At 27.6% G+C, this 7,228-nt stretch overlaps 1 protein-coding gene across 2 annotated transcripts in view; it reads left to right on the top strand.

Moving 5' to 3' along the window:
• The first annotated feature begins 1,598 nt into the window (after window positions 1-1,598).
• Window positions 1,599-7,228, top strand: part of LOC113389048 (G-protein coupled receptor moody-like) — a 39,173-nt gene continuing 33,543 nt past the window's right edge. For both annotated transcript variants that reach the window (XR_003368202.1, XM_026626097.1), the window contains exon 1: window positions 1,599-1,753. The gene's annotated coding sequence lies outside the window, so the exon portion shown is untranslated. The remainder of the gene's footprint in view (window positions 1,754-7,228) is intronic.

Genomic DNA, 7,228 nt, shown 5'->3' with positions numbered 1-7,228 from the left:
TTTTATTTTCCATAAAATATTTTTGTAATTTTGGATTAAAAATTCCAAAGATTACGTAGGCTATGCACAGTCTAAGCGCCACTCTGGTACAAATGTTTACCCAAGTGCGTTTAGACTATTTATGTACTGGAGCACTTTTCCAATTTTGTGAAAACTATTGAAAAATGTGAAAATGCCGCCAAGCTAAGCACAGTATAAGTGAAAATGTCGCACAGAATTTTTTTGCAAATGCGTTTAGACTGTGACTATACGGGAGGACTTTTTCAATTTTGTGTACATTAATAGGCAACTATTTTTTTGAAATTGAATTCGAAATGAAATGACGATTGTTAATGTTCTGGAGATTAATTTATGATTAACATTTGATTTGCTCAGATATAACAAGATAGCAAAAATAATTGATAGTTACAGTATTTGTAATAATATATTTGAAAACGTTTCAAATTTCTCGAATATTTCATTACGGTACGGGAAGTTCCAGCAATTTGCCTTAAGACACGATGCCATACACCACTAGTTATTTCAACAATTTGAAAAAAAGAAGCTTAACAATATAGATATATGTATCTGGTGCAATCAAATAGACCAAATGCACCGATTCTCCCGTATAACAATAAAATGTTATAGCAAGGCCATGTTATAAAGAATTTTCAACACTAAATATTGACAAAAGCCATGTGCTTGCTATGCAGTCAGGCATAGCAACCAGTCTCAAATTGTCAGATAGGAAACCTAGCCTAGAAACCGCACAAATGTCAAACAACGATGTTTGATAACATGTTCTTTCTGACTCAGCTTCATAACATACGAGTGACGTTGCAGTTTGTGTGTTAAACGACTGAATGTACAGCAAATACATCACATTTTGACAGTATTCAGTATGATTCAGTAGCATAATGTATGGAAGTTAGAGCGTAACATGGCCTTGCCATAACATTTTTCTGTTGTGCGGCAGAATCGGTCTCTAAATTTACAAAAGTTAAGCAAAAAAGAAGAATCTCATTAAAGATGAACTCCTCAAAGCCATAAAGACTAACACATAGTTTAAAAGGATAAGGTTTATTTTAAAGGATAAGAATCAAATTTGGACTCGAAACGTATGGATATCTATTGAAAATATTTAAAAAAGCATAATTCTGTTTTCTTTTTATTTTCATTATCTCGATAGATGCCTCTTTAAGCAGTATTGTGTGTGTGTACATTCTGACATCATCAGAGTTTATTTCTAAAATTTCAAATATATTTTCTACTTCATCTTTATTTTTTCCACTAGCTGCCACATTAAATACTCACCACAATGTCCACAATATTTGTCATATCAACAATTCAAACACGTTTTCATTCAGTATGGAATTGTCATTCGACAAGAGTGGACTCTTATTTTGAAAAGTTTTTTGGAATCGAAGGATATACGTATTTTAAAAATTATTTTAAATAATCCTTTAAATAATTTTTAGTTAAATATTTTAATAATACTGTAAAATTAATTTGCTATGGATAATCGAAATAACTCCTTAGTAACGTGGAAAAATCTAATAGTTTTGTGTGTTGTGTATTTTGTGTTTTTGAATGTTGGTCGTTATTTATTCTCTTGAACAGTGGTGTTAATAAATTTTACAAATTTTAATTCCAACTAATTAATGAACTAATTTAAATTGTATTAATTGGATAACTAAATACTGGAGTGTTGTGCTAAAACAAAATTGTATATTGAAGATTTAGATTGTTTGGATTTTGGATACACATAATAAATGTAAGTGGATATTTTTCTTAAGAGCTCAAAGTTCGATATAAACTTTGGCCAGCTTGATATCAAATAGTAGTGAATTTAGTGTCCATCAAATCTGTTTTAAATTTTTAAAATCAGTACAGTCGTTTTTGATGGTCGTACATTATTGGATCTTGGATACACATAATAAATGTAATTGAATATTTTTCTTAAGAGGTTTATAAGCACCAAGTTTGGTACACACTTTGGCCAGCTTGATATCAAGCAGTAGTGATATTAGTGTCTATCAAGTATCTTTTAAATTTTTAAAATCGGTAAAGTCGTTTTTGAGAACACGTTGAGGGTCGTCCATTTGAATCTTGGATACTACACATAATAAATGTTATTGAATATTTTTTTAAAAGGTTTATATGTTACAAATTTCATACACACTTTTGTCACCTTGATATCGAACAGTGGTTACATTAGCAGCCATCAAATCTCCTTTATAAATTTTTAAAATTGGTACAGTTGTTTTTGAGAACACTTGGGATTCGTTCATTAATGGATCTTGGATAAACATAATAAATGTAATTGAATATTTTTTTCTTATAAGATTTACAGGTTTCATATTCCATACACACTTTGGCCACCTTGATATCAAGCAGTAGTGATACTAGTGCTTATCAAATATCTTTCAAATTTTTAAAATCGGTACAGTCGTTTTTGAGAACACGTTTGAGACCATCTATTTGGATCTTACATACACTTAATAAATGTAATTGAATTCAATTGCAATATTAATATTTCTCTTAAAAGTTTTATAAGCTCCAAGTTTGGTACACACTTTGGCCAGCTTGATATCAAGAAGTGATATCAGTGGTCATTAAATTCTTTATAATTTTTACAGAAATCGGTTCAGTCGTTTTTGCAATTGAATATTTTTTCTTAAAAGGTTTATAGGTTCCAAATTCGATACATACTTTAGCCAGCTTGACATCAAGCAGTAGTCATAAGAGTTGCAATCAAATTTCTTTTAAATGGATCTTGTATACACATAATAAATGTAATTGAATATTTTTTCTTAAAAGGTTTTTTGGTTCCAAATTCGATACACACTTTTGGCAGCTTGATATCAAGCAGTAGTGATATTAGTGTCCATCATATTTCTTTATTCATTCAAAGAAAATTTCTTCATTTAAAATCTCTTACATTTTTGAAATCGGTACATCCGTTTTTGTGATCACATTGGGGTCCTTTCAGACAAAAAATCATAAGATGTTAAAAGGGGGAGGGTAAGATAAGTAAGATATCATGTTTATTTATTTTGCACCAGAATTTGCAAAAAAAAAAATCCAAAATTTTTCCAACAATTCCTTTGGCTAGCTTGATATCAAGTAGTGACGAGTCAAGTATTTGACGGGTTTTTAATGTGATGTTGGGTTGGGGGAGGGGGTTAATTTTAAATATCACCAAGAGGGAATGAGGGGTCTTAAATTCCTTAAAAATCGATCACGTGATTAATTGGCTAAAAAAGAATTTTCCTTAAAATATACACACATTTTTTTCAATTTTGCTCACGAACGATTCAGAATGACTTGAAACGTCTAGAATACATAAAAGTAGAAAGTCGGATTTTCTGCCCCAAGAATAAACCTCTTCTTCTAGAAGTTAAAAAACTCAAAATAAATTGTTTTTAAGTAACAAATTCATTTTCAGAAGGTACTATAAATATTATAAGTGTATTTATAAATTTTTGTTCTTTCTTCATTGTTTTGCAATCTATTGTAATAGAATGCAAGAAGAATATATTCTTCTGCATTTTTCAATACAAATGTTTTGTTATGAAGTTTTGTATGAAGATAATTAATTGAAATTTGTTTAGTAGATGACCAGAGCAAATATTTAATCTCGTTTCAATTGTATTTCTAACGAACTAAACTATTCTACAATGTGCTCTCATTTTTTGTTTATATAGCGATTGTGTCATTGTTACGATGTTGGAATAATATATTTTTATACTTTATTTGTGTCGAAGATAGAAAATGATAAATGATCAATGATAAATTGAATATATAATAATAACAAAAATATTTTATTCAAACTCCATCCAACTAATTTTTAATAAGTTTATGAAAAACCTTCGGATTTTTTTTTATAAATAAATCTTGTCAAAATTGATCAGAATTGAAAAGCGTGAAGAACTTGTAGAACTTTATTTCGATAATTTACATTTTTGTGTAATTTAATCAAGAAAAAAATACAAAGTAGTATTGTAAAGATTTCGAGATATTTCTAGGCGGCACATTTTTTGTACATGATACTAAGAATAGAAACACTACTAGGTGTAAGTGGCATTTTGTCTTAAGGCTTAAGGCTAATTATATAAACTTACCAACATGTGCAAATAATCGGTTACATGAATAAATATTTGTCTTGTACATAATCGACATGTCTAACTTTTAAGTCTTCTTTTTTTCTGCCTGTTAAAAGAAGCATCTCTAGTCATTGTTTTAATTAAAATCTTAACCATTATACTATATTTTGATATGCCTATAGGTATATTAAAATAGTATAATGGTTCAGATTATAATTAATATAATGACTAGAGATTCTTCTTTTAAAAATTATTGTTGACAATTTAGATCACGAGTCTTTAGTGCGAAAATCGTCACCTCACCAAAATAAGAATGAGATAGTTAAATATAAACAAAACGAGGCTCCAGTTTCTTATTTCTTTGATTTATATATATATATATATATATATATATATATATATATATATTTCAAAGTAACTAGCAGCCCATTCGTCGAAATAAAAAAGGTATAAAGTGTAAATACTTTTTTTTATACGTTTCGACACAAGATGCGTGTCATCATTCAGCAACTACAACAATTTGAAAATTTTATTACTAATATAAACAACAATATAGAATTAATTGTAGCATAGAGAAACATTATACACACCACAGGACAAAAACACTCAACAAAAATTTATTTTAAAAAATTAAACTTAATAACATATTAGAGATCTCTAATATGTTATTAAGTTTAATTTTTTAAAATAAATTTTTGTTGAGTGTTTTTGTCCTGTGGTGTGTATAATGTTTCTCTATGCTACAATTAATTCTTGAATGATGACACGCATCTTGTGTCGAAACGTATAAAAAAAAGTATTTACACTTTATACCTTTTTTATTTCGACGAATGGGCTGCTAGTTACTTTGAAATATGTTTCAACGTCGAAAAAACTATCAAGATATATATATATATATATAAACACAAAATATAAGTTCTTGGATAGTGTTTCAAATTTTCATTTAAAAGCAAATAAATGTAATTCAAAAAGAGACACGCTTTTGCAACAAATGCATATCGTTTATTTGTGCACATGCAATAAAAAATACACTTTAAAAAATGACATCATATAATAATTTGATCACGTTGTAATATTCATATATCATATCATATATCATACTAATATGCATTCTTTTACATCATGCGTTGATGTTTTATTTAAAACTGCAATATATATTTTTTATTTTCTTATAAATTACAATCTGTCTAAATAGAAAGGCATTGAGTAATAAGTTTACCAAATAACATAGAATTTTAAAAGAAAATCCCAGTGATTCACCTTTTATTAATGTACTAAATGATATCTTAATTAAATTTTGGTAAAACTGCAATATGTTATTGAAATTTTGCACTTTCAATGTTAATGTTTTAATGAAATTCTGTATCTTTTCACTGATGATGGCTAGGACCTTAGCTGAAACCTACAAAATTCAAATATAAATCATGTAAAACATTGTGATTTGTTTTTTTTGTTAAAGTCATTCTAAGAATTCTGAAAGGATTTTTTTACCTGATTAGATTTGAGTAATTCGTTTATTGTTACGTACTGTGAAAACCCAATGATTTTCCTTTTATTTGTGTACTACATTTCTGATTTTGTTCTTTTAATACAATATATAGATTTATAAATACATGTACACTTACACCTACAATTCATCAAAATAAGACAACTTTCGGCAAAAAATCTCTTATAAATGCAACATTCTCGATGTAAAATATTCGAATTAAATTATTTTTTTTTATTTTAATTTTACAGAAGGTTAGACAGAGCGTCTTTAAAGAAAATGTTCATGCTGAATAACACTTAGTTCATGTTGTCTCATTATTTTATAAATTGAACTAATATGTTTTTTTTATATTAGTCATAGCAAAATTACGTAATTTTTTTTTAATTTTACAGAAGGCTAAACAAGGGCGTTTTCTTTTAAAAAAAAGTTTATGCTAAACGACACTTAGTCCATGCTGTCTCATTATCTTATAAATTATAATATGTTTTTTTATATTAGTCATACAGATAATTAAGTTTTTCCATTTTTTTTAACTTTATTATTAACCAGTTGACTGTTACTTTGTTATTACTTGACTTGTTAGTTTGACGAATATACTCGTCATGGAAAAGTGGCAGAATTTTGTGTATTGACGAATATATTCGTCATACAAATAGACAAGTGATATTTAGATTGAAATTATCTAAAAGGAAAAAATTAAACATACTCTCAAATTTCAAGATTTAAACGAAACACTAGGCTTCACTCATTGGAGTGAACTCTAGATAATTTTTTTTTTTTTATTATTATTATTATTATTATTATTTTCTTTCGATTCCTCTCGTTTGTGTCACAATAGCTTATAAATTGTATCTTGATTGCTATTAATAAATAAATAAAAAAAAGAATCAAGATATTTTGACGCAATACCAGTATAAAAAAATAGTTGTCAGTAGCATTTGAATTCTAAATAAAATTTTACTTTGACACAAAAATTTTACTGGTTGAACAACTTTTTGTCTATTATATTATATAATTATTTATAATTTTTTATATTATTAATTTTGTTTGTTTATGTTCTAACCAAGATGTCCTAGTACTTTTCGATATTCTGAAGACGAAACGTTCTCAGTTCCAAAATATCACCAAAAATATTTCAACAAAAATTAGTTTCTTCGTTCAAAGCATGTAACTACATATAAAATGTTTATATCATTATAAAAACATTAAGAATAAGTAAAAAAAACTGTCTCAGTAATATGTACATTTCCTACCTCGTTTACTCGTAAGTTAAGGCAGACGACAAAATTGATGTCAAGAGTCGTTTTCATTTTTCAACAGGCGAGGACGAACGGATTTAATGGGACAATAAATTACGGTAACACAATTGCACATATGTTGTACATATTTACACGATCGTATCTCATTTATATTATGGTCGGTGATCATCATCATCAAGTCATCATCATCGTCATAGGAGAATAATCGTGATTTTAACCATATACTTTTGATGTAAGTGATTAAATCAATTGCCAAGGGAATACAAATCAAAAGATATCGTTGAAGAAATGCCTTTTTTATTTGCATTTGTGAATTACAATCTGTCGTTCTTATACAACATTCAGAAATTTTGATGGTTTATTATATAAAGAAAAAAGCTCGAAAGGTCACCCAT

This window comes from Ctenocephalides felis, unplaced genomic scaffold (assembly GCF_003426905.1).
Source record: "Ctenocephalides felis isolate EL2017-DRISC unplaced genomic scaffold, ASM342690v1 CF-g0.4_SCAFFOLD_03573, whole genome shotgun sequence".
Lineage (NCBI taxonomy): Eukaryota > Metazoa > Arthropoda > Insecta > Siphonaptera > Pulicidae > Ctenocephalides > Ctenocephalides felis.
The sequence above is the reverse complement of the archived record's forward strand: the minus strand, read 5'-3'. Positions and strand labels throughout refer to the sequence as shown.